Below are 24,913 nucleotides of genomic sequence, written 5' to 3' on the forward strand. Positions count from 1 at the left end.
GCCGGTGCCAGGAGTTTGTGTAAAGACAGGCTGGCAGGGAGGCCTGAGGGTAGCACCTCGGGAGAGCTGACGAGATGTTCTTAGGCCGGAGACTGCCTCCGCAGCAGTAATGTAGCCTCTTCCGTCTGCTCTCTGGACCTCTGCCTTTCCTGGGAAACATGCGATGGGTCTGAGTCTGCATGCGCCAGCTCTGTGGACTTGGCACTGCAGCTGCCACACGCTCCTCGCGCTGTACCCTGCGGTAGACGCCTTCGCTTCAGGCAAAGGGGCCGACTGGCCGCCCGTGCCAACCTGCCCATCGCCATGGGGCTCGGGCAGTCTCTTCCCTACACCCCTGTGCTCAGATATGTGGATCAGCAAAGCGTAGAAGGTTGTTGCTGAAACGGGCATTGCACAGCCCCAGACTTGTCCCCTTCATCCCACTTCGTCGGGACTCTTCCGTCTCCAGGGTCTCTGCCAGGGGACGGTCTGGGACTGGAGCGAGCCACTAGGGAAACTCTTCACAGAGAGACAGCTCCAACTAACTGTGAGTCACATCATTAACTCCAGTATAGTTAATTGGACCTAATTAATCATATTCATAACTGTAATGAGGGCCTTGCCCACAGGGGTCTTGCAAAGGATTGAGCTTGGGGCTGGCGTTCTGGAGAGATGATAGGAACGGACAAATCCCAGGGCATTAAAGTTGCTTGGGAGCTGGATTTCATTTACTCCATGTGTCCTTATCAGCAAGAGCATAAAAGGGCCAGGCAGATGGTTCTGGCCCTGTCGCCTGGTATCCTCTGTATCCCGCCTTTCGTTCCCTTTTCTCCTGGCCACTGCTTTCCAGCTTGCCCAGCCCGAGCTCTTCGCCCAGGTTACTCAACAGAACATCACCAGGGCTTTTTAGCAAAACACACGTGTGTTTGCATGGACTAACCTGAACCAAACTGTCATCTCAACAGTGCGGATGTTGAGGAGGTTCCAAATCTGCATCTGAACTTCGTGGCCAGGCTCTATCTCCTGCTTTTACCAAATGAAGAAAAAAGTAATCTGAAGACTTGAGGGCTGAATATATCTGCTTTTGTGGCATGAAGGGTAGCGCTCTCCAAGGAACCGCACGGCTTAGCTCCCAGTGTTCCTTCAGAAAAGGGTGCAGAGTAAAATAGAAATTGCAGTAGTGCATCATGCTTTGAAACAAAACAAAACAACAAAAACTTCCCAGGCTTTATAGCTCACAATCGAGCAGCATCATGTGATGAGTCCAGATTAGTCGGTTCCAGGACAATTAACCCTTTTGTTCCTCAGGGCATAGCTCTGGAACGGCGCCAGCTTGTCCGCAGGGTCATTTCCATTACTAACTGTAGTGCAGAGGCTCTGGGGGGAACTCGCGTACTGTGATCCTGGCAAAGCGTGAGGCCTGTCTTAGCAAAGTAAAATGCATCAGTTGCTGGTCCTAGTTCTTCCCGTGGTCACAGGCGGCTGCCTCTTGTTCCTTGGCCCTGGGGAGACTAGTTTTGGAGGCAGGCTTTGAGTTCCTGTCTGTAAGTTTTGCTTGTTGCGCTTGCGCTGTTGTGAGCAGGGGGTCGTGGTCTGCAAGAGCCAAGGAGACCGAACTCGTGCTGCTGGAGGAATCTACCTTGGGGAGAAAAGAATTGGCATATTGTTGGAAATGACCTGCCCGTATTCTGGCCTGGTAATGAGGGGGCAGGCCCTTGTCTCCAGAGCTGTCGAGCACTTCTCATTAGCATTGATTTGCTAGGAAGAAATACGTAGGGAAAAATCTCCGTGGCCCTAGGCAGGAAAGCCCTGTGCAAGGGAGGGGCAGGTCGCAGCCAGCCCGGGCTGCTCGGCCGTGGGCTCGCTGAGACGCTGAGGTACCAGGCAGCTCCTGGAATGAGCTGCTGGTGTTTTGTTGTTGTTGTTGGCATGGGGAGGCTTTGAGGAGCTCCAAGGACTCTGCTTCCCCCATCTCCTCCCCTCCCTGTCTCTCCTAGTGTGGGCGTAATGATAGAGGAGGGAAGGGGAGACTGGGAGTCAGAGTCAAGTGTAGGGAGGGCGGCTAGCCCGGCAGATGTTAATTAAAGACAGAGGCTCAGCGCTGAGCCGGCAGCGGCTGGTCCTCCTGCTGACCTTTCCCAGTCTCACTCTGCCGCTTTCATGTGTGCAGTCTGGGAGAGACACGAGGGGCTGTGATGTAGGCAGCCTGGGAGGCCGAGGGGAAGGAAGGAGGGAGAGGGAGAAGTGGCCAGAGGGCCTGGAGAGCAGGTGGCTCCGTACGTCCCCTCTGGGTCAGACACGGCCGAGGGCAGGGGCTGCCCCTGCCTGCTGGCGTGGAGCATGCTAGCTGCCGTTGCGACAGGCAGTGCTATCGGGGCACTGTCATGTACCCCGTGCCTTCACGTGCCGCGTGCGGGGACGTGAGCCCTGTGCTGCTGTTGAGGAGGGTGAAAGCCTGAGCTAAGTCGCTGCTTGCTTATTAGGTGTGCGGGAAGCTGTGTGGCCTCGCTGGTCCCTGGGAGAGGTATGTCAGAACATGGCTGGGTGGCTGGTACAAGCAGATGGAAGTTTCCTGCCATTGATGTTTTTGTCACTGAGTTTGCTGAGCCCCTTGTTTGGGTTGCTGATCCCGCTAGCGCTCGCGTCTGAATCCTGGGCAGGGGTGAATGGCTAGGCAGTCCGGGCCTGCTGCTGCCTGGCACCGTGTGCTCAGGCTTAGCTCCGCTGCGCTTGCTTCTGGTTTTTGCAGAGAGGTCCCTTCTGTGGAGCGGGCGATTCCCTCGGGGCCAGGTGCCGAGGGACACTCGGGGTGAGGGGAGGAGCGTTGGCAAATTGTCCCCTTTGCCTGCTCCAGCCCTCGGCTGGTTTCCCCAGCTGTTTCTGTGGACGGGCGAAGCCACTCGCTGCCTCGGGGAAAACACCTTCAAAGGAGCATTTCTGATCCTACACACCTTCAAAGGAGCATTTCTGATCCTTTCTGTTTGGGTTTGGGAGCAATGAGTGTGCTTGTCTCTTCCCTCCCTCGGGTGTCTCTTGGCTGCAGTAGCTGAAGTTTGCTTTGCTAAGTTGTGCGCTTGGCTCTCACGCTGCTTGTATTTATTCACGCTGCCCCAGCTCGCTGCGTACCCAGGACGCAAACACAACCGAAGGAACAGTCGGCCTCGGCGAATCCGATCCGCCACGTGCGTCGCTCGCCGCCTCTCCTGGCGGGGAGCAGGGCGGCGGCGCTCCCGTTGCGGGGCGCAGGAGGAGTGCCCGCGAGCCCTGCGCCTCTCCCCCGGCACGCTCGCTCCCCACCCCTCATGTGCTCCGCTACGCGGAGCCCCAGCGCGCCCCGGCCGCCCGGAGCCAGCGGGGTGCCGGCCGGCTGCGGGGCCGCTCCCGGGGCGGGCGGGCCGGGTGCTCGGCCCTGCCCCGGCGGCCGCCGCGCCTCGCTAGGGGGCGCCGCCGCACGCGCCGGCCCGCGCCGCCGCCGGCCGCTCCGCGCGCCGGGGCCTGGGCAGCCCGGGGCGGCTTGTGCTGCGGCGCCCGGCCCCCCGCCCGCCTGCCCAGCGCCGCCGCTCGCCCTCTGCCCGGAAGCCGCACGTTGCACCGGCGAAAGCGGCTTCTCTTTGCTTCTCAGGTGCTGCCCGGTGTCCCGGCTGCCGGGCCCTGCTGCTCGGCCCTTCTGGGCGCTCTCCCTCGGCTCGCTCCCTCCCAGCCCCGCAGCCAGTGCGCCCGGCTTCTGCCCCCGCGGTGACTGTGCGAGGACAGGGCACTTCCTTATCGCGCCGCTCTCAGCACTGCTGGCTCTGCAGCGTGCTAAAGGAAGGAGCGAGGCCTGCTCCTCGGAGAGCGGCGCTGCTTTCTGTAGCTCCCAGACATTTTCCAGAGGTCTGTTAACACGTTTTGATCTGGACTAGCAGCTGTCTAGATTAAGGTGCCTGAACGGCTCTGAGGTCTTGGTGCCGCAGCTGCGAGCCCGGGCCTGACTCCGCCGTGTGTTTTCATGGGGCCACGTTTACTTTCTTGCTGTGTCATTGCTCACTCCTAGCCGGGGGAGGGTTAATAACCGAGGGTCTTTCTCTGGTCCTGGCCACCGATGTACATGCACGCAGAGCAGGAGGAAAGGTGTATTTTCATTTCCAATTAAGGCTGCTGCTTCCCATCAGCTGAGATGGATTGCTTGTCCCTGGATCCCCTTTAGCTCTGCAATGCTTTAAGATGCTGCCAAGTGGTCCCTGCCTCCAGCCCTCTGTTCCCTTCCCAGCCCACCCCTGAACAGTTAGTGCATTGCAGACAGGAAGGTGACACATCCTGGTTAGGATGCTGCTGGCATCATCCAGAAGCGGGTGGACTGCCTTAATAGCCTAATGTGTGTGCGTTTGTACAGCTCCCTTCTGCTTCCAAACGGGGGTGGGAGGGTGTTGCGAAGAGCACAGGCAGCCAGTGAGCCAGCTGTGTCCTTTCTCAGCTGTATTCATCACGCCTGCAGCAGCAGCAGGCTCCCAGTTGGGCTGCCGCTCCTGAGGTCTGTGCCATACGCTGCTCGGAGGGCTGTATTCTTGCCACCCAGCGGAAGCAAATCGTGTATTTGAAACAGACGTTATTTCCACCTGCGTGTGCAGCCAGCTAGCTGCAGTCCTCTCGCTCCCCTTCCTTTCTCTGGGCCTCCGCTGCTTCGCGCGCCCCTGTCCCCCAAGTGCAGTTGGCTGCAGAGACTTGCTCGGGGGAGGAGAGTGGTGAAACTCTCCCGTGCTGAAACCGTCCCGGCTCGAAAGCCCTTCGGGATCGTTTCTGTTCTGATTAGGAGGGTGAGTGAAGACACCATTCGGGCCCTGGAAAAGCGGGTACGGTATGAACGCCTGAGGGCGTTCGTAACAGAGCCGGGGAGTAAGGCCGGCTCCGTGTTGGGGTACTTGACGTTAGTTTCTGCAGGGTGTGGAAAACTTGTTGGCGAAGGTGGTACCGTACAACCGGTGCCAGGCGTCGGGCCAGCCGCGTACGTACTTGTATGTCTGGTGCGTAGGCTGTGGGAAGCGCAGCAGAGGGGGGCGCAGGTGTGAACCCCGCGGTAAGGTAAGGTTCAAGAGCGGGATACGCGGTGTGTCAGCCCAGCCGTTTCTGCGGCTTGCAGAGTTTTGTTTGCAAGGACTAGGGCAGTCGGAAGTGTGCCGATGGATCAGAGCAGGCCAGTGTTTCCGCTGATAAATGGAGCCCTGGTTATGCAGAGAGGGATGCCCAGTAACGGAAGCGCTGGTGCTGCTGTGGGGAAGTCTGGGGCGTGCGTGCGTTCGCCGGAGGCGCAGAAGCGTACAGGCGGTGCTGAGACCCACCTGTGTGGCGTCTGTGTGGGATAACCGGACGTGTGGTATTCCTGGCAGTGTAGCCAGACGCGTTTGGATAGTCACTCCCGGGGAGACGGGTATCTGCGCTCAGGAGGTCACATACAACCTGAAACTGAGCATCAGGTGTCAGGTGCTGCTTTCCCCAACTGACCGCAGCCAGGATTTGGATTCTGCTGGCAGCTGCTGACCTACCTGGTTGTTCAATCACTGCGTCTCCAAGCCGGAAATCTCCGTTCACCCTCGTAGCGGGCAGTTGCCTCTTTCCTCTTAGCCGGTTACCTGGAAGCCAGGTGCAGCCGGTGGGAGGGCCGGCCTGGCTGTGCCAGTAGCTTCACGGCGCCTGGCGGTGCCCGGCCCTTCCTGGGCATGCTCTCCTCAAGCCCCGCAAGCGTGGTTTGAAGTGAAGAGGTCCTGATTTCGTGTGTAACGCTCCTCTCCGTTTCCGCGGCTTCCCCTCGGCTGTGCGCGCAGTAGCTGTTGCGTGCGGCGAGCTGCCGAGCCTGTGGCAGGGACGCGCTACGCCGAGCCCTCTCCCGGAGCCCCTCGTTTTGGTTGTGCCGTCCGCCTCGCCACGCAGCGCGCGGTCGGGGTGGAAGCTTCCCCGTCGCCGGCTGCCTGTGGAAATGAGGCCATTTTGTCCGCGCCCCTCGCAAAATGCCACTGCTCCCTCGCTCGCGGTGGCGGCGGAGGCCGGAGGCTTCCCCCGCGGGCCGGCCCGCCTCCCGCGCCCGCTGGGGCCCCGCGGCGCGGTTGCTTCCCGCGGGGGAGGGCGCAGCGGTGCCCGCGAGGCGGCGGGGACCTCGGTGGAGCGGGGCCGTGCGGGGGGCAGTCCCGGGCCGTGGCCGTGGCGGGGCCGGGAGCGGGTGCTGGTGCGCGGCAGGCCGCTGGGAGGCCGGCGGAGCGCCGAGATTGGGAAGCAGTTAATCAGCGGCGGAGCGAGCGGGGCTCTTATTTTGACAGGGCAGCGCTTGGCTCCTCGCACGGAGGAAAGTGAATGATCCTGTTTCTCCAAATGATTATTCAGGCTCCGGCGGAGAAAGGAGCACTCGGCGCGCAGAGCCTTGCCCCTCGCCACGGCGTCCCCGCCCGCGCCCCAGCCGCCCGCACCGCGGGGCCGCGGCCCGCCGCTTCGGCCCGCCGGGGAAGTTGGGGCTCGCCGCGGCGGGCGCGGGCTGGAGCCGCCGCCGCCGCCGCCGAAAGCGCCAGGCGCGGCAGCCCGCGGCGGAGCGGAGCGGCGGGGGCCCGGCCGGCCGCGCCATGAGCCCGGCCTGCATGGCCGGCCCCGCGCCGCCGGCCGCCGCTGAGCCGCGCCGCGCCGCCACGGGGGGCCGGGCCGGGCTGCCCTGAGCCGCGCCGCCGCCGAGCGAGGTGAGTGCCGGGCCCCGGCGCCCCATTGTTCCGCGCCGGGCTCGCGGCTGTCACTGGCGGGGCGCCCGGGCTGCTGGGGCCGCGCTCCGGGCCTCGGGGCGCACAGCGAGCGCCGCGGGAGAGCGGGAGAGCGGGAAAGCCCTGCGCTGGCTCCTTGGCTTCTGCCGTCCGCCTGCAGCTCCCGGGGCGGCTGCTCTCGCGGGTGGAGGAGCAGCCTCGGTGCCTTCCTAGACAGAGGGGACAAGAACTTCTCCGGGAAAAGGGCATCGGCCGCGGATCGCTCTCGCGGGTCGGGTGGCGTTTCCCACGTAGAGCCGTGCTTTCGTGTCCACTGCTCTGCCCGCAGCGCCCGGCAGCGGTGCAGGGGATTCAGCCCTCCGCTGCCGAGCGCAGTCTGATCCGTGAAGAGTTGCTGGCTGCAGATTGGGCCAGGGATTTGTTGTCAACGCTCCTTCTTCTTTTGGGCATGTCCTGGACATCACCTCCAGTCTGTTTGGCCCTTCCCACTTTGCTTTTACGTTTTGGAGACTGCTTTTTGGGGGTCCTTGTACTCTGTCACTGCTGCTGCCGGCTCATTCCGTGAGGACCAAAGACCTTAACTGGGACTCTGCTCTGGGCGTGAGGAGCTGGTTTGCGCTGTGCTCAGTTCTGCCTGGCCTGCAATGGATTTTGTGAGATATCCAGCTGCGTTGCAGCCCCGGGGAGGACTGGAATTGGGGTTCCCCTTATGTGGAGTCACTGCATTCCACGTGGGGTTGGAAAAATGCTCCTGTTTGAGCCCATCCTGGCAGAGGGCTCGTCCAGGGAAGAGCTCTCCTCTCTTTCTCGGGGTGTCCTGGCAAACCTGTTTCTGTTCTCTCTCGGGGTAAATCAGGCATTCGGTCGGTTTGAACAAAGGGGGAAAATGCCGTACATGTGTTCTTTCCTTTTGCTTGAGCCGTGCGCAGAAACTGAGCGATGTTAACAAGCCCTTCGCCGTGCTGTGCTGGGGAAACATCTCTAGCAGGTGGTGTGCTTGTCCTAGCTCTGCTCTGCTAGCAACCACTTGCTGGAGTAGAAATGTGAGAAGGATGCATATCTGAACACATAAGTAATGCTACATGACAGGGCAGGCTGTTGTGTTGTTGCGTGCAGCGTCTGCGTGCCTTGGGGGCGATGCTGTTTGACAGGCTGTAGGGCTGTGCTGTCGTACGGCCGCGTCCTGCGTGCGTGAGGCGAAAGGTTGCCGGCAGCGTGGCACGGACGACAACTGCACGCCTCGGGTGGTGGTGCTTCCCTGCGGAACGGCGCGACCAGAGGTTTAGCTGTCCGCTCTTGACCTGTGGAGTCGGGCCTCCTGCGCACAGCTCCTGCTCTTCGTCCTGTCCAAGCGCTGCTGCGTGCCAGGCACGCAGGGGCAACGTGCGGCTCCTTCTGTCCGTCAGGCGCCAGCTCTCTGCCAAGGGGTGGATGCATTGTTTTGCTACTCTCGCAGCAGGAGGGATAAGAAAACTGAGTCACAGAGGAAGCGATTTGCCCGAGATCACGTGGCAGGTCTGTGTCAATACCGAGGCAAGAACTCCTTTGACTCCGGCGCCTGCGATAACACCAGCTGTAGCCACACGGGCGTAATGCACCGACGGTGGGTACTAATGCCAAAATCACGACGTGCGCCTCGTTGTACGGTTCTCTCTTTGTCCCTGGTTTCCGTGCGCTTTTTCTACAATAGTTGTCAATCCCAGTGGGCATTTTTTCCAGAATATCCATACCCTAATTGCTCACATTTTTCTTTTGTCTTTTAACATGTATTTTGCCATTTCAGTTGTGCAGATAGTGTGATCTTTTCCTCCCCACCACCCTGACCTGTGTCTTCAGTACCTGGGAAACCCGTCGTCTTGCGCTCAGTATTTTCTACACAATAATGTTGTTGTAGGTGCCGCTACATCTCTCTCCTCCCGAAGGTTTTCTTTCCTCCCTCTAGATCCCTGCCAAAAACTAGCATCAGCCAAATGAAAGCTCACTCACAAACTTAAAAGCACAGATTTTGCTCTGTTGAAGGAAGAAAAATAATCGTTTTGCCTTTTGGGGCCCTCTACCTTTTACTCCTTGCTCTGTTGTTACTGGGAGCTGGCTCTTTCGCCGCTGTGCTACAGAGGGGACAGGCTGGAGTCTGCTACCTGAAGTGACTCGGCCGTCGCAGATCTGGGGCTGCTGAGCTCCCTGGGCTGAGCTGTTGCAGGGCAGCTGCCTAGGACGCGCTGGGGTTAGCGTGACTCTAGGTAACTGAAGTCCATAGGGCTGCACACCTTGCTTGTGTTGGCCTGGAATCGCTGAGGTCCAAGTTCAGCTCAGTCTTTGACTTTTCTGTTGACTCTTCAACCCAGCTGGCGTGACTTCCTCCATACCTGCTGTTCTGGGAAAAAACTTTGCTTTTCCGCCCCTTCTTTGATGTTCTTTCCTACTGAAACGCTGCGAGTTCTTTCCCTCCCAGCAGTGCTTGCTGCGCGAAGAGGTGCGAAAGGGCACGTTAGCTAGACAGGAGGCTCTTCGCTCCCTGCTCGGGGAGCATCGGCTGTGTCCAACAGCGGGCAGTTCCTTGTTGTTGCGGAGGTGGTGCAAGGGTGTTTTACCCTTGTCGTCTCTGGTCGGTTGCAGAATTCCAAGTAAAAGATGATCCTGGGATTGTTTTTTGTGCCCAAGATTTCTGGTTCAGCGTTGATGTCGTGACATCTGCCTCTCTGTGCTGTCTTAGGTGGTTGCATCGGGCTCAGCTGGTGGCAAGAATGAAGCTCTAGCTATTAGAGTGCTCCAGTATGTGTCTGTGTCCACTTTCTGGTCCGGATGTGTTCGCGTTGGGATTCGTTGTGTATTTCAACTGCTAAGAGAGGTTTTAAGCTGTAAGAGTCTAGCCATCTCCTGGGGATGCCGTAAGTTGGCTTCCAGCGGTTAATGCCTCAGGGCTCTATGCAGTTGTAAATATCTTGACTGTTGGGTCTCCCTAGCACCCCTTTTCTGGGTGTACTATGGAAAAGTGTACTTGCAGAAACCTGCTCTTCCTTTCTGAGAGTGCAGCACCACGGGTCTGTCTCACCTACAAGTCTCTTTGCTGTTGACTTAGTCTTTCAAGCTCCTCGCCGTCTCAGCTGCTGCTCTCCAAACTCCATCTAACAGGGCTTTTCTTCTGCTCTGTCCACCTTCGAATCCTGTGGGATAGCAAGAAGCCTGTCAGGGAGGCTGTGCTCTTCTGTCCATCTACTGCTTCCATTCCAAAGCCGTAGTGGAACAAGTTGGTCCTTCCTGTTGTGTTGTCTTCCCAGGGACACTGGCAGTTCCCCCGCAGCCTTAGTTGAACAGAAGCCTAGAATTTGCCCCGCAAATGGTATTTTCCCTATGCTGTCGCTCTTCTGGCAAAGACCCAGAGGCATGCCAGTGTCTCTGTGCAGCCCCGAAAGAGGGGGAGAATGGGAGAGTTAGGCTAGCTTGGTAACTTTTAATGGTGGTTTTAACAGAAACCCTGATACATAGATATATGGAAAGATATAGATATCATAGAGATAAGACACACAGATACAGCAGTGTTTTGTCAGTGTTATTTAAGCCGCATCAGCAAAGTGCTAGGAGGACTGCCAGCATGACTCTTCTGGCAAATCAAAATCTAATACAGGTCAGGCCTCGGTGTCACTCAGCTCTGCTGGACTGAGTCTCTTTCCTCCCAGGAAGACGTTGACTGGCAAATACATGTTCTGTTGATCTCACGTGTGGTTGTTTGTTGTTTCCAGCGGGCGCGGGAGCTTTGGATACAGACTTTGTGTAGTCTGTTGATTCCCAAAAGATTATAATTACCCTTAGAGGTTAATTTGAGTGTTCAAGATGTATATATAATGGAGGCATTACAGTTCCTTCGCTGCTTGGTTCTGCGTTTTCATCAATTCTGAGATTTGGGGAGGGAGATAAAGGTGGTAAAAACGAGATTCCTTGGTTCTTCCTGAGTTCTGCTGTGAAGCTGTCTGCTGCCCTCGGGTAGGCTGGTCTTTGGTCCGCCGGCTCCGTGAGCGCTGCCCGGGAAAGCCCCGAGTGGAGCGCGCCCGGGAATTGTTACCACCAGCGAATGGCAGAGGTGGTTTCTGCGTGGCTGTTTCTTGCCCTTCCTCAGCCTCTCCCTGGGAGGCAGCACTGGCCAAACCGCATGGCCCAGACCGGAGGCACCCTTCTCCCTTCTGCAGCGCACGTTCCAGGTCGTCTGCTTGGCACCGGGCAGTGCCTAGGAGTGGGGAGTTGCTTTTGTTTTTTCCCCTACCTGATTTTCTTTGAAACTCTATTCCTTGTCAAAGGTGGGGAGAGTGATGGATTCTTTTCTAATTGGGAGCAGTTCGCAGCGGTGTTTGTACCTGCCACGAGGCGCTGCGCTGCAGGAGTCAGCACGGAGGAAGCACTTAGTGTCACTGGCACCTGCTGCTGATTTAAGGGAGAGCCACGTAAGGGAGGGGCAGGCTGCCGGGAGCCTTGCGCGTTCCCTGCGTCCTTGGTAAACAGGGCTGTGCTCGTCAGCGCCCTGGACTTTCTGGTCCCCGGTGCAGCAGGAGAGGGGGCACGTGATGCCGGTGACGCCGCCGCACGACTATCCGAAGCTTATGCTGAGCCTTAGAAACAGAGATGCCGATGTTCTGTCCCGACCAGGTCCGAGCCCTAGCAAAACGGGGAGGGGGTTGCTGCTGCCCTCCTTCCGCAGCCTGTGCTCCCGCTGTGGGGTAGGCCGCTGGTGACATGCAGCCCCTCAACCCCGCAGCGTTGTCTGGGTGCCGGCCGTCGCTCTCTGCTGGAGAAAGCAGTGTGAGGATGGCTGCGCGTAGTGGAGTGGGAGCCTGTTCTCCTCACCGTGAGGATATGCCGAGGCTGGGTGCAGCGAGGGGAGTGAGGCCTGCTTCGTACTTGCTCAGCTGTCAGCTCTTTCCGGAGAGATGAGGGTGGTTCTTCAGCCGCTACGGGTATCTGGGCAGCCGGCACAGCTGGCTCCTCTGTATCCCCGCGTGCTGTCTGGGCCCCCAGAAGGGAAGGGTGCACCAGGCAGTGGTTTCCAGCCCCTCTGCGCTGCCGGTGGTAGGAGGGCAAAGACTTTATCTGCCCCACGCTATCTGTCACGCTGCATCTTTCAGGACAGCCTGAAAGGCAAAACAGCATGCTGGCTGTGCCTGGGAGTCTCTGGAAGACTCTGCTCCTCGGATGCAGACAGGTCGCGTGCCAGCTTCAGCCGCGCTCCCTGCTGACGGGCACAGCCAGCTTTAGCTCCAAGCCGTTGCCACTGCGTTAGCTCGGGGCCGTCCTGTGCTAGGTAGTCCTGCCTCTCAGCGGGAGCTGGGCAGCAGTGGCTAGACTGTCGCGCTGCTGGTTTCAGCAGCATCACTGTGGAGGCACTGGGATGCGGCGTGCTTTGCTCGCTCTTGGCCCTTGTTTTGACTTGTCCTTTTCTTTCAGTCCCTTTCCAAGAGGTGGACACAGTGGCCCTGGCTGTGCAGGGGAACCACGTGGTCTCTGCCCTTTCAGAGACTGAGAAGTGCAGGTTTCCTGAGGAACATTTTTGTTCCATGCTTTCTCTTCCAAGAAGAAAGTCTGTTTTTTCAGGGGTCCGCTTAAAGGATAATAGATTGCCTTACAGTACCACTTTACCTCGTGTGCTTCACAAACTTTCACCTTCCCTGGTGTAGGAGCAGCAGGCTTCACCTTTCATGTTGAGTGACCTATTCTGCTTTGGTGAAAGGGCAGAAAACAGGATCCCCTCTCCAGCTGCGAAATCCCACTGCCTGCAGGAATTCCATGGCTGCCACACAAAACGGAGAACCTGCACTCTCGTTGCTGGGCTTTGCTTCCTCCAAGCGTAGGAGTTGGAGCCCAAGTTTTAGTTGTGACTCAAGACACTGAATCTCAGCTACAGCGTGATAGGGAGCCTCTAGGTGCTGGGGGCAATAGTCCCAAGACGGCTTTAAGATGGGGCTGTGTGCTGTGCCCAGAGCTGGGGCGTCTCCCAGTTTGGCGAGGAGCTCTACCGGAGCCAAGTCCTGGGCCGGGAGCCAGGTTGGTGATCTGTGCCAGAGAGGGCGAGACTTGGAAAGCAAAGCAGAGCTCCTCCTGTGTGAGAGCTGTCCTGAAATACCAAGCAAAACCACAGAGTGCTCCTTGTTCTTGTCTCTGCCTACTAGTCTTCCCTGGCCTAAAGTACGTGGGGGGGCCACGGGAGTGATCTGCTAAAGAGCTGGAGGGCTGAAGCCCCTTAGGCAGCTTGGACATCTCTGCTCCTTCCTGCCTCTTCAGGCTGCTGGCTGGGTTGATTTTCAGTCCTGCTTCTCTCGTTGCTGTGTTTTCCCTCATCCTTGCTCCCGCGGGTTTGAGGGCCGCCTCCTCGTCTATGTTCTGTCCAGAGCAGTGCTGCGTACAGTTGCGCTGCTCTTTCTGTTACCGTTCAGCTGAGAAGCTTTCTTTCCCCTTGTTCTGCTGCTTAATGCAGTGACCGAGGAGGGGAACGAGCCAGGATATGGTTTGTGTAAAAGATGCTCCGCAACCCTGACTGTTTACAGACTCTGTGCTGCTAGAAATGTAAGCACAGGAAATGCCAGGCTCTGCTGGGGTTTGCGCGAGCAGCGTGGCTCTGCGCGTTGTGCGTCTTCCAGCCTCTGGCAGTTCTGCGCTGTCACAGTCCAGGGCAGGTTTCTAGCATTCTACAGAAGCAAGGACTTGGTTTTTTCACTTCCTTGAAAATACAGATTGGGAGGAAAAGCGAAAGGAAATGACTTCACTGAAGACAGGAAGTGAATGTGGGGCAGAGCTAGGGCTAGGAGCCAGGATTCCCGAGTCTTTCTCGTTGTTTTACTCCGTCTTAGACGCCTCGGCCTCCTATTTGAGCTGAGGCAAAAGTGCGTGAAGGACAGGCGCTTCCAGTCCCCTGGGAAGCTCGAGAGCGGTAGCTTCCCGTGTGAAGTATCCTGGGTGCTCGGTGCTTTCGTGAGCCTTCCGGTCCCAGAGTGTTTAACCTGCAGTCTTGAGGACTGGACCAGCTGGGAGAGCTGTGGTTTAGAAAGCTGCTGCTGGTACGGTTGCAGCAGAAGTCACAAACTGTATCCTGGGCTGCTGAATAGAAGGTCTGGTTCTCCAAGGAGAACCGCGTTCCACGAAGGTACTGCCGTGTCTTTTGTAGAGTGGACAGGGACTTGGCTTTTGTGACTCGGGGATCAGGATGCTCTGGTGAGGGCAGGAAATGAGTCTTTGCTGTGAGCGGCAGAGGGCAAGCACTGCTGGCAGGGCCTGCGACGAGCTTGCCCTGCTGCTGCCTAGGTGGCCCGCTCGCTGTGAGCGAGAGCACCGGTCTCTGCAAGCAGAGCCGTGCTGCCTTTCTCCGACTTGCTCACGTGACAGAGAGCTCGCTCGCAGTCTGCCACACCTGGGGGTGAAGTCCCGTGGGTTCAGTGCACAGATACTGGTTAAATGTCCTTTGAAATCGTCTGCGAGCCTTCTGTCCTGCTCTCATCTCTGCGTGATGCCCTTTGGAGAAGTGTCTGCGTGTGGCTGGGCCTCACCGGTTGTGCATCACGGGCTCCACGTAACCACAGGGGCTAACGTTCGCACGGCCCTCAAATGGTGTCCGCTTGGCCTTCACACTGTATCTGCTGTACACGAGACCGAGGAAACAGGCCCATGATGAGTGTCCCCATCCTGCGTGCCCTCTGCAGAGAAGTGTCATCCTCCCCTCCTTACGGTGCCGTGCCCGTGTCTGGAGGAGGCAGCGCAGCCCCGTTCTCTCCTGGGACGACGAGGGTCGGGGGTAAGCAGGCCGGCAGGCCTGGGCCTGATTAGGGCTCAGTCTTGAATTTGCGTTTGGCACAAGGCTTTTGAAGCCACAGCTCCAGCGGTTGCTCTCCTTTATCTGTGGAGCTGCTGCTACCCGAGCAGAGGCTGCGCAGTCTTGCCACCCATTAACTCGCCGGTGGAATGTTCCCTAGATTGCTGGGAGCGTCCCTCAGTTACACTGCTGTCTGGTCTGCTGGGCTTAAATCTCAACGGCCATATCGAGGTCTCTTTCAAGGGTCTGAGCTAACAGAAGCTGTTTCTCTCCGTTGCGATGTGTCCTTTTCTGAAGTCAGCTTGATGGAGACTCTTCCTTGACTTACCACCCAAGGCTTGATAACTGTCTCATCGGATGTGCAGCAGTTGGTGTGTGCTGTAGATAAGGGCTCCGTGGAGTGTCTCAGTCTTCCTTAATAGAAAATATTTTCTTTACATGCTCTTCGTGGAGAGGAAAAAGAAAATCTAGTGAATAGCTGTATACCGGTGCACAGTTGTCGTGCTCGGTTTCAGAGGTGACTGCACTTCAGCAGTGGGTGAAGTGGCTGTTGCTTCATGCTGCCGTGTGTCATGCTGTGCTAGGCTCCTGGCTTCCTAGAAAAGACACTATGAGGCTGCAATCAGTAGAGGGTGCGGGGTTATAAAATGGGGTTGCGAGGGTCCTGAGTAGCCATGCTGTAGGTCTCCCACAGCCCTGGAGGTCTGCAGGCGCAGAGTAGCGAGGAGTTGGTTGGGGAGCTCCAAAGGGCAATAACTAACGACGAGATGAATCTCTGGGTGACTCTTCCCGACAGCAAGCTGGCCAAGGCTGTGGAAACCCCTACAGCACTGGCGCTTTCACCGCTGCCGTGGCAGGACACGTTCCAGCGCTGGTCTGCAGCGGAGGATCAGGCCAGACAGGGCCCGCACAGAGCGGGTCCGGCCACGGCAGAGCCTCGAGCACAGCAGTTATGCGAGGCTGAAAGCTGCTTGTGTCCTGTGTCTGTGCAGCCTTGTTTGAACTTTTCTCTGGCAAGGAGAGAAAGGAACTGGGGAGACCTAGGGCCGGTCCGAGCAAGTTTTCTCTGCTCTCCCCGCCCCTAGATGCAAATGGGGCGGCAGCAGCAGCAGCAGCAGCTCCGGTCCCGGTCCCGTAGCTGAGCAGTCTGGGGGCCTTGGTCACGACTGCTTTTGAACAAATGATTTTTGCCTCTAGTGCTCTCTGCCTTTTGGGCTGCGATGCAGGGTGGGGGGTGGAGGGGGAGTGAAGCTGTGGTTCAGAGCAAGCCCTCTGGATGGCAAGAAAATTGCTGAGTAGCTGGTTTCCAGGTTGCCGAGGTCCTAGCCAGGGCCCGGAGCGGCTGCCAGAAGCAACAGGCTTGGAATTTCCTCCGCCTTGTGCCAGCTCCTCTCGGGCTGGCCGCGGCACCTCTGCTGGGGCCAAGGCTGCTCCGGAGCCCCGCGGATGGGGCGCTCCCCGAGCAGGGGCTACGCTTGGAGCCGCGGGCTGCCCCCCTCGCGCGCGGTGCCTGGTTTCTATTTTCTTTTCCAGGGTCTAAGCTGTTTTGAATTACGCAGCCCGCGCCTCCCGCGGGGCTCCTTGAGCAGCCGCCTAATGAGCTGAGCTCCTGACAAACTTTGCTCTGGCTCTGGCTACGCTCGGAAAATTTTACAGCCTTTTCAGAAAAAGGAAATGCCAGGAAAGGCCTGTCTCTTCTTATTTTTATGAGGGGGTCCCAACCGAGCGGGGTGAGATGGGTTTGGAAGAGAAGACAGGAAGGATTTTGTGCGCTGCGATGGCCGCTCTCCTCCGCCCGCCCCCGGTACGCTTTCGAGTGATCGGCGTGAGACAGGGCGAAGCTGCCTCGGTCCCTCCCTCCCAGAGCCGCGCGCGGCGGGGGCCAGACCCGCAGGGCTCTTGGAGGGTGCGTCGCGAGCACGGGGAAACGGCGGAGAGCAACGGCAGGCCCTGGGGAGGCCGGAGCGCGAATGGCGGTGGAGCAGGGCCAGGTCCCTCGCGACGCCAAGGCTCTCCGCGCCCTGGCTGCCGGCTCCTGGCGGGGGATGGCCGGGGGGACAGCCCCAGCCCTTCTGCTCTCGCCAGACTCGGCTGCAGGCAGCACCCGGTGTCGTCTGCTGCGTGCCAGCTGCTCTTCCCTGCCCTCCCAGCCCCGGCTGAAGGGTTTTGCCGCCGGGGAGCGCGTGGGGCAGGCTGGGGGGCTGCGACCTGGGAGGGCAAGTCTGTGCGAGCTGTCGTGCCCGCGTGTGGGACTGCCCCTGCTGCAAGGATGGGGTGGGCTGTGTCTTTCCTCCAGCTGCCGCCGTAGTTACTGGCTGTTTAATCTTGGCTAATTGTGTTTTTCTGGATGCGAATGTTGTTATTCCTACCGTGGTGGCAGGCAGAGGCCCTGCGCGTGGATGTGCCGATGTCAGTGCACGAGGCCTCACGTGAAGGGGGGCAGCCGGGAGACGGGGCCTGGCTGCGTTGGGTGCTGCCCGTTGCCTCCCTGTCCCAGCGGACAGGAATGGCAGAGCAGCCAGGCACCGTCCTGGTGGGAACAGGGGTGTAGGAAGGCAGGTGGTGGCCGCACGGGTGATCTGGAAGGGGCAGCGTCCTATGTAATTCACCTCCCTGTTACGGTGGGAGAAGCTGGGGCACAAACGTGTGCTGTGACTTGCCTCAGTAAGGTAATGCTGAGGAGGGAACCGGGAGCCCTGTTCCTCTCCCCTGAGTTTTGGATAAACTCCCTCTCGGTGAGGTGCTGAGGTTCTGCTCCTGCACTGGCGCGGTTTCCTTCAGCAGAGCCTGCTGGTCCTCTTGCTGCGGTCCTGACAAATGCCGCCTCCTGCGCTACGGGCAGACCAGGGCTGCGGGTTCTTGCCGTCCTCCCGACAGATCCTCATGGGCCCGTAACTAGGCCACATTCCCCAAGTGCTGCTGCTTTTTGGTTTCACTCCCTTTGTGATTCTTCTCCGTGACTCCCGACAAAGGTGATTTTCTGTCCAGCCTCTGAAAGGGGAGAGTGTAAGCGAACCATAATGTCCGAATCAGCAGAACCTCACAGTCCAAGTACATGGTCAGTGTTAATCTTGCAGTCAGAGATTTGGCTGTGGGCTCTCTCCAGCCGTCACGTGCTTATGGTGCAGGGGCTCGGCCTGCGTCCTGGGCTGTGGATTAGGTTCTTGCCTCGGCTACCTGGTACCTGCCGTGGGGCTGGGCGCACCTGGTACGTGCTCACAGCGTCTCCGATTCCTTCCCAATGATCAGAAGGCGTCTGTGGGGACAGAGGTGGGGGTGTTAGCTGGAATATATAAAACTGCAGCTGCTTGGGGAGTTACGGTGCTTCTCCAGCGGGAGGGACCGAGGTTTCTGTGTGATCCGTAGGCATCAGCTGCTGCCAGTCGGAGTGGATGAGCATCAGATGTGGGCAGCGATCGCCCTGGGTGGATGGAGCCTTGCGCCAGTCCCGCTCTGAGGGCCTAGCCCGCTACTTCTGTCAGCGCTGTGGCTCTGGATCGCTATGTGATTTGGCAGCCTGTGCAGGCCTGGCAGCCTCAAGAGTGGGATGTGGGCACAAGAAGTGTGCCCCCCTCTCCCTTTTCTTTGGCACTCCACCCATCCTCTGCTCTCGGCTGCATTGGGCAGGAGAAAGCACCTCCCTGGGGCTGTGTCCCCTCCTCCAGCTGGAAAATGAGTTATAAGTCCCATTTTCCTTCTCAGGACTCGCAGACAGAAGCTGGAACTTTATTTGACGATGGAGGCCAAGCTCCTTTGCTCTGCTGCTGGAAGGATGCATGTCGCCATCCCAGCGTTTTCTCACGGAGATGAGGCGCTGGGTCTCCTCTCGGACCTGGTCTGCCGTTTGTTTGTCTGGGCAGGACAGGTTCTTTCACCAACACGCTTGCCTTTCTGCTGATCGCGGCCCGATGGTGCTGCTAGCATGGCCGGGCTTGCGATTCGCAGGGCGCTTGCAGCTCCGCTCCAGCTCAACTGTCCTGGAACTTGAGCTTCTGAATCCCTTGAGCCCTTTGGGGGCTGTGCTGAGGTCCAAAGCCGTAACGCCGTTTGCTGCAGCCGCGCTTGGCCTGTGCTGAGTGGCCCCTTATCCAGAGTTGAAGGGGCTCATGGTGAGGAGCTGAAAACGAAGCTCAGCGGCGAGCAGAAGAGAGTGGCTTGGCTTTGCGATGCGTGGGAAGCTGCCGTGAAGCCGTGTGTAAGTGCCTGCGGCAGAATGCAGGATTAGGGCATGTGCATTTATGTACGAGTGGCTGGGAGTGGCGGGGGGAGCAGCCTGCGCACGCGGGCGTGCGTATCGTCACTTCTGGGGCACGCTCGTACGCTCTCGGGGAAGTGCTGTCTCGGTGGTCTGGCTTCTCAGAAGCCAAAAGGCAGAATAAAGGCCTTCCCGCTGGAAGGTGTCTAGGCCCTTCAGAGCCGTGGTCTTCTCGCTGCAGGATTCCCCTGACCACAGCGCGCAGAGGCGCTGGGCTTCGGATGAGAGAGGGTGGGGTAGGCCGTAGCAGTTGGGTGCCGGCATGTAAGGGACTTGCAAGCAGTTAAAGTGTGTCCTGTGGCAGATACAGTATGTGACCAGTAGTGAAGTCAGGCTGGTGGGACACCGCTGGGTAACCCGCATTTCCCGGCGCTTGTAGGATGTCAGCAGGCAACGCCGGGTCCCCGTGAGGCCCGTCTGCCCACCTAGCCTGGCGCTGGGACGCTGCCCTGCACTGAAGCAGTAGGAACGCTGGGGAGCCGTTGTGTCCCCCCACCAAAGGGGTTTACACCACAGCTCCGTCGGCCGCCGCTTCTGGAGGCGTGCAGGGCTAGCCCGGCTGGCTGCTGGGGATTTTGCTCTGTCCTGTTGGCTAGGGACCAGTGGTCACCGCTGGTCTGTAACTTGGTTCTCATGGAGAAACTTCTGCCTGCAGCAGTCGGGGGAGCCTGGCAAAGGACTTCGGCCGTGTATCCACTCCTTTTCTCACCTCAGTTTTGAAACGTTTAGGCCAGGATTAAACGTCCTTTAAACAGCTTCCTGGGGGAGATTCATTTGAGAACAAACCAGGCTGCTGGCCTCGGCTGTTGTGGGACTTGCAGCAAGGAGCCGGACGCCTTGATTTCGTCCAAGTGCGCGTTGTGTGCTGTGCTGCTCGTGCTTCCGCCAGCCAGCATGTGAGCAGCGGTGCTCGCGTGCGGTGCAGAGCCCTTCCCTGGAGCCGGCCCTGGGGATGCAGGCGCTGCCTGGCTTTTGGGAGCTTTCCTCTCGGAGTGCGATCCAGCTGCATCCGCCGTGGCTTAGCGTGCCGGCGGGATGGCTGCACCTGTGCCCTGCACGGTCGGCAGTCCTGGGGCCGAGGAGCAAGACTTTACAAAGGCTAGAAACCGTGCTGGGAAAAGTAATTGCGAAGTATTCCAAAAATAGTTCAATGCTTTTTAGTTATTTTTTTTATTCCTGTGATGCCGTCTGTGTGTATCTGTTTTAGAATTGCTGAAGTGGATGTTTTTGTACTCTTTAATTAGTTTCCTGATCATCAATGGAGAATCTTTTGCAAAGTGTCACATTGCACCTTTGCTTTACACTGCAAAAGAAAAGTCCAGGGCCCTATTTGTCGTCTTTGCTGTGACAACAGTACAAACTAAAACGTAGACCTGATAAGTGCATGGGCAGGGCTGTATTTCCAGTCGGTAGCACCTTTCATTCCATAACATTTGCACAGATCAGTAATGCGGTAATGCTCTGTCTAGGTAGCCCACCTGCATCGGAGGGTACAGTAGGAGAACTCAGAGTGAGTTTTGCTCCTAACTCTCTTAGGCTGTTAAAAAAAAAAAACCCACGTTATTTGGTGTTTGAATCTGTGCTTTGGAGCCTGTGTTAAACAAACAACCCTCACCCCCTCCCATTTTTGCTCTTTGAAAGTCACTGTTTCATGAATTGAAGTTCTAGACTTTCTGTTGGTAATGAAGGACTAACTTTGCTTTAAGCAGCACCTCAGCAAAAAAAATGTCCTGCCACTTAGAAATCTTTTAATAAGAATATATTTTTAGCCTTGATTTTGCAGGTACGCGTGTAATTTTAGTGAAAAGGGCGATTTGCCTGCCTCAGTGTCTGCAGGGTCAGGATCTCAACTTTCAGCAACTGCTCCCCATCACATGTAGTAGTTCCAGTTTATTCAAAGAGACTCTGCCACTTGTGGCGAGTGTTTGTCATTTAGCTTATTATGCTTTTTAATCCAAAGTTGTTTCACAAAGTCCCAGTGTAGTTTAAATATATTAATTAAATCAATAGGTTGTAAACTTTTTTCCTTAATGTAGGCGCTCCTAGTATTTTTCTGGTGCTGCTATGGACCCCTCTACAACAAGTGTAAGGCTACTGTAGCAATAGGCTGCCTTTCTTAATTGCCTTCCACTCTTAGAAGTAGCCTACAGGCCCCTGAAGGTCCACAGTCCGTAGCTTTAAAATTACTCCTTTAAACCAGCCCTGTTAGGATTTCCCAGTTCTTAGGCTGATAGTAGCAGTGTCTTGCTCAGAGCCTTCTCTGTTCCGCAGTTTCCCTTTCCGTGAGAGGGAGCAATGTTTGCATCCCTCAGGACTGTTGATCCCTGCCTGGACGACGCTGAGCTTTGTGTTCCTCTCGCTGCAGACAGATGGGAGAGGTTAATTGCTTTGCCCAACCTCAGGTTGAAACAAGACTGCAGAAGAGAGTAGCTGAGGTGGATGGTTGGTTCGCTGGAAGGGGATAGGAGAGGCGAGCGCGTGCAGGAGCAGCGCTGTGTTCTGGCACCGCCGTTCTCCCAAGACCTGACCCTGAGCGTGTTGAACGGCCACCGTTTAGGTTTTTGGTCTGTGGCTGTTCCTGGCTGGTGGCGGTGCAATGGCTGGGGCTGCGGTTGCGGTTTGCAGCGCAGTTGGAAAAGTGCGGCTGTGTCGTCTCAGTGGTGGAGCAGACTGAGCAGACTCGAGCTCGGATCACGGGCAAATGGCTCACCGTGGAGCAGAGTCCCGTAATGCTTCTGCCAGACTAAACGTACCGCTGGTCGGGGAGGAAGGACAGTGGCGGAAGGACAGTGCCATCCAGACTCCTTTTGCAGGCAAAGTGGGCATCAAGGGGACCTCTCTGCTCTTGGGAACAGTTGCTGACAGATGACCCTGGGCATGGGAAGGGAGAGAGGTGCGGGGAAGCTGTGACCGTAGCTTGAAACCGCGGGGAATCTGTACGTCGCCCCTGGGCAGTGGGCTAATCTGCCGCCTCGTCTGATTTGCACATTAATTAATTTTTTTTAAGAGGACTCGAGTGGACCCAAGCGCCAGGCTGTGTCTCAGCATTCTGTAGGAGGGGACCAGGAGCTGCTTGGTTTGGTCCGAACAACAAGCCTGAGGCTCACTTAACGAGCCAAAGACCCCTCTGGCTTAACTGGGTTCCTTTCCCTCTGAAGTGGAGAAGCACTGATTTTTCTGGGAGTTCCGAGGCCCTTGTGAGCAATCTAGGCGGTGAGAGACGCATCCGCCCTCGCGATGGTCGGTGTTGCTGGTAGGAGCACGGCTTGCTCAGGACCTTCCCTTGCGCACAGGCATCCCAGTGCCCCAGAGCACGTTCCCCAAGGTGTTGCCTGCCCCCCTGCACCTTTCCCGACTGAGACGCTCCACTTGGCACGCTGCATCCCCGATGCAGGAAAGCCTCGGGGAAGAGCACGGTCGCAGGCGGCCTGTGTCAGTGGGTAGCTGCTGCGGGCAGAATTCCCCGGCTCGGCCTGGTTGCTGTGGAGGAAGCAGCCGCCTTCGCCCAGAGACAGGAAACTAGAACCACGTGGGCTGCCGCGGAGCCCAGCCGCACCTCCCGTTTGCAGAGAAAGCAGCGCTGCTGGGTCTGGGCTTGCTGGCTGCCCGCCCCGGTGCTGCTCGCTGTGCTCTGCATCGCCTGTTTGAGAAATGAAGGGGAAGCACAGACCCTGCCTCTGAACTAGGGAGTCGCAAACGTGAGCGTTCCCTGCCAGAGACCGGAATGCTCTGCTGAGGAGAGGAAGAGGCTGTGCGCCAGGACACCTGGGTCCTCCTCCCAGCTCCGGGAGAGGGGAGAGAGGCGGCTAGTGCCTGGAGGAGGAGGCTGGTAGCCAGCGCTCCTGGGGCCTGTTCCTGTTTCTGCTAGGAACCTGCTGCGCAACCTCCCCTCTTCTCCCTGGAGTCCGGCTTTTAGCAGCTGTCTGTCGTGTACGCTGGGAGCCGGGGGATAGAGGGACCTCTCGGACTGTGCGACCCTTCCCCAAAGCCGGGCTCGGCCCTGGTGCGGAGGCCTGCGGCTGCGCGCAGCTGCTCGGGGGTTGCAGCCCCCACGGCTTCCCGGGGAAGGGGCTTGCGGTTTTCGCTGTGGGGCTTTTCCTCCTGGGGCTGGGGCCCGACTGGCATCGCGAGGTCTTCCTCGGGCACTGCGTCAGGGTCCTGGGGCTGCTGCTTCCCGTCTTAGACGTAACGCTTATCGGAGGGAAAGGCCGCGTAAGCGCTCTCGGCAGTCGCCGTCGTGTTTGTCCTGTTCAATTACAATGCAGCAGCAGTGGCACCAGCCGCCGCCTTCCTCCCCTCGCAGGGCTGGAGCGCTGCAGGCTCTCGGCAAACGCTGTCTGCGGACATCTGCTGCCTCCTCCCCCCCCGCCTCCTGGCAGGCGGCAGCGGCTTCCCAATACACGGCCTGCTCTTTGCATCACCCCCTGCCACGCGCGCCCAAGCAGAGCTCCGTCGCTCGTACAGGCTCCTTCGCGGGACCTTGAAGTAGCGGCTTCCCGGGGCTGGCTGCGTTCCAGGCAGCCTTCCGTCTCGCGGGATCGTCGCTGGAAAATCAGGGTGCCTGACGGAGGGGAAAGGCTTAAGGGTGATGCTTGCCCCCTTCCAGCTCATGATGCAGGCGGGCAGCCCTCTCCTTGGCAGGTCTCCAGCCGGAGCCTGGGGCTTGAGACGTGCACAGAGTCTGGGGCAAAGAGCTCAGCCGCTTGGCTGGAGCAGATGCAGCAAGGTCATCTGTGAACTGCAGCCCTGGTGCCAGAGCTTTGGTCTGATGTCTGGCTCAGGTCTGTCCTGTGCAGCTGCGAGGGGCAAAGTTCGCTATTCCAGGTATCCATCTGGCCCCTTCCGGGAGAAGGGAAATGTGCTCCTTTCTGCTGTGGCCGAGTGGTGGGAAGATTTACTCCCGGGATGCAGAAAGCAGGGCTGCGGCTTCCTCCCCTGTGACAGCGACCCGTAGACTTGGTAGTTCTGCAGTCCTGGCAGCAGGAAGCACCCTGCAAAGTGGCGTTTCTGCGGTTTCAGTCTGACTGTGGCTGCGCTGTGTTCCTGCATGTGACCGGCAGCGGGAGGTAGGTTGTAGCCGCTGTGGATGTTCCGTGGACATCTGCTTGGCACCAGAAAGCGTGGAGCTAGCCTGAGAGCCGGTCTTTACCGCAGCCAGTTCCCTGATGCACGAGTCACTGAGATCCGTTGGCTGCAGGTTTTGTGCTTCTAGTGTCAGAGCTGCTCTGAAGATGAGAGCAGAAGGGCTGGGGAGGGGTGGCCTGAAAGGGTTTAATGAAGAGGGTACGGGGGGCACCGCAGACTGCTTTCTCCTGAAACTGGTGAAGCAGCAGCTGGGAGCATGAAGGCAGTGCTGGGCTGTGATCTCTGTGAAAGCCCAGGAGGAGAGCTGAGGTGTGTGGATTAGTCAAAAGTGGAGGTGGAGGATGAAAGCCTCTGACTGTAAAGGCAGGTTTGGAAGAGGGAGCTGGAGGGATTGCAGGTGGGACATGAAAACAAGAGCTTGGAAAGATGGAATAAATGAAGGCAGCGGGGAAATTTTCTGTTCTGTCCCTGGATCAGAAAGATGTGAACGCAGTTCAAAGGGATTTGGACGAGGAGACACCACTCTTTGGGTGGAGGGAGGTGGACCGACCTTTCTCGGCTGTGACGGTCTTCAGCGTTGGAGGGGTGCGGAGGCGCAGCCGGAACCCCCTGTGAGCTTGGAGGACGCAGTGCTGCAGTGCAGTGTTGCTCCGCGCCCCGTGTGTTGGCATTCGGTTCTGGGCCCCTTCGTTCGTTTAGCGAGGCTGCGGTCCGTGCCTATGCCTGCGCCGGTGCCGGTGCCGGGGAAGGAGCGGCATCGGGGAAGCTGAGTAGCTCTGCTTAGCCCGCGACTCTGGAGCGGCTCGGGGGGTGAAGTCACCCGAACGTCTGAGAGGGATGTGGCATAGAGGTGGGAGCCGCAGGAGACCGGCGGGTCGGGCAGCGAGCAGCGTAGGCTGGGGGCCAGGCCTGCGCGGCCAGCAGGGCCGAGGCTTCCCTGTGTTAGCGGTGGAGGGAACCGGTGCGCCCACGGGTGCACTCGCAGGCACTGCTGCATGGCAGTCGGGACCGGCACTGCTGCACGAGGGAGAGTAGAGGAGGTCGTGCAGCCGGAGCTGAGCTTAGAGCTCAGGTCTCCTGCTTGCCTGGGCA

General features: G+C 58.4%; 1 protein-coding gene and 1 long non-coding RNA gene across 4 annotated transcripts in view; one reads left to right on the forward strand and one right to left on the reverse strand.

Moving 5' to 3' along the window:
- The window catches only part of LOC112991644 (BCL9 like), a 100,147-nt gene that overhangs the window by 32,912 nt on the left and 42,322 nt on the right, over window positions 1–24,913 (forward strand). Inside the window, exon 1 of one of the 3 annotated variants that reach the window (XM_064504153.1) lies at window positions 6,177–6,674. The exons of the other annotated variants lie outside the window; for them this stretch is intronic. The gene's annotated coding sequence lies outside the window, so the exon portion shown is untranslated. Of the gene's footprint in view, window positions 1–6,176; window positions 6,675–24,913 lie in introns of those variants that run through there. 3 annotated transcript variants of the gene reach the window in all.
- LOC135326271 (uncharacterized) lies at window positions 3,866–6,226 on the reverse strand. The gene is made up of 2 exons (XR_010386798.1): window positions 5,499–6,226; window positions 3,866–5,418 (listed from the first exon to the last, which is right to left on the reverse strand). It is a non-coding gene; the product is annotated as an uncharacterized LOC135326271 (long non-coding RNA).

This window comes from Dromaius novaehollandiae, unplaced genomic scaffold (genome assembly GCF_036370855.1).
Source record: "Dromaius novaehollandiae isolate bDroNov1 unplaced genomic scaffold, bDroNov1.hap1 HAP1_SCAFFOLD_84, whole genome shotgun sequence".
NCBI lineage: Eukaryota > Metazoa > Chordata > Aves > Casuariiformes > Dromaiidae > Dromaius > Dromaius novaehollandiae.